The sequence below is a fragment of the Fonticula alba genome (assembly GCF_000388065.1).
Source record: "Fonticula alba strain ATCC 38817 unplaced genomic scaffold supercont2.13, whole genome shotgun sequence".
Lineage (NCBI taxonomy): Eukaryota > Rotosphaerida > Fonticulaceae > Fonticula > Fonticula alba.
Genome location: NW_009242983.1, coordinates 381,326 through 383,238, shown reverse-complemented (window position 1 = coordinate 383,238; position 1,913 = coordinate 381,326).

Genomic DNA, 1,913 nt, shown 5'->3' with positions numbered 1-1,913 from the left:
CGGACGGCGAGAGGGCGGCCCCCCCCCCCCCCCCCCCTCCTGAGACCGTGTGTGTTATGTGGCCGGTGCGGCACCACCATCATACGGGCCGCGCCCCGCGGGCGTGAGCATCACCCGTTCATGGCTGGTCAGACGCCCGCCCACGAGCGCGGGCGTGCGGCGGCGGCGGCGGCGAGGATTCCCGCGGATTCGGTGGCAATCGGCGGCGCGGTCGTGCGCGGCTCATCCGCCCGCCCGTCCGCCGGCCGGGTGTTATTCAATCATGCATACTCTCCCCCCGCCTCCCCCCCCCCGCAACAGGAGGGCCTCGGACCCGGCACACCCCTTGGTGAATTGCCCAGCCACAGGGCCGGCGGGCCGCTGCCGGCCACGCCCCCTCCCCGGAAAAGGCGGCCACAACGCGCCACGGCTCGAGCAAGATAGGCACTTGGCTCTTTCTGGGTGCCCCCCGCCCTCCTGGCGCGGGGGGGACACCCGTGCCCTGGGGCGCGCGCGTCTGTGGTCCCCCCCCCCCTCCCCCGGGGAAGGGACGCCGAGCCCCCAAGCCTGGACGCCTGCATCATCAGTGCAGCCCTATCTCGCGCGGCGCGGGAAGGGCCTCCCCCGGCTCCCGGCGACCGGGCGGGATTTTTAAAATTAAAATCCCCCGCCGCGCCACAATGCCCGGACCTGACAACTGTCCCGCCCAGCGATCGGCGCGCATCTGTGCGTTCCGAGACGCCCGGCTTGCGGCCTCCCCCGCGCTGAAGTCTCCCCCCACCCGGCTAAAAGGACAGTCTCGGGCCAGGTCCCCCCCCGCCCCGGATGGGGGACGAGGGCTGGGCCAGGGCTGCAAGGCGCCGGACGAACCCGGTTTTCTGCCGGAGCAGGGGAGAATGCACGCACAGTGGCCGGCGGCTGGTGCCCGCTGAACCCGGCCGCCTGTCTAGCCCCGCAGCTGCCCAAACATTCTAATGTTATTGTGTTGAGGCCCCCCTCCCCCCAGGCTCCTTCGCCCCGGGCGTTGCTCGCAATATACTCCCACAGACGGAGATGGGGCTGGCGCCCGGTGCACAGGGTCGCTCTGCCCCCCCCCCCCCCCCCTTGGTCCCCTCTGCCCAACATCCAAACACATGCATGCGCACACCTGGCGGCGGGTGCCACCCCCCTTATCAGGGCCGGCCGACTCTCGCCAGCGATCACTCTTTCTCAAGAGGACACGCGCCGCGACGATTGTCAGACCCACGTTGCCCCCGGGGGCGGGCGGGGGAGCCCGGCCGCCGGGCGAAAGCCCTCGACTCGGCCTGGGGTATGCCTTCGACCTTGCAAGGGGTTGGCGCCACAAGCCCGGCGGATCCAGAGCCACCCTTCAGATTAAGAAGAAGGGAATGTCCATATTGCAATGGTGTTCCCGAGTTAGCGCCCGTGCACGTGCAGGCCGTCGATATCACACCCCTCGCGTGCACACGCTGGCCGGCATTGGCACCTGCGCGCCGATTGGTCCCGACACGCACCATTCCCCCCCCCCCCCCCTCCATCCGACCGCCGCCACCGCCGCCAGGGAGAACGCTGCCCAAGATGCGGGGCGCCCTGATACCGTGTGCGGACAAGGGCGGCCTCGGGAGCAGACGCGAGCAAACGGGCTCGGCACACCTGCCCAGCGGCTCGGGACGGGGCCGAGGGCAGAACAGGGCACCCTCGGTCCACAAGCACGTCCGCCGGGCGGCAGATCTTGCCTTCCCAGCACGCCAGCAATCGACCGCCCGGGGGAGATCCCTCCCTCGCCCCCCGGGGACAGGCGAGACTTGTACATCCTTGACCCTCTCCCGCTGGGCCCGACTCGGGAGGCCCCCCCCCCCCGGCCCAAGAGACACCGGGGCCGGGCCCCTGTCGGCCTCCGTTCGTCGAGGCAGTCATCCCCTCCCCGCCATCCC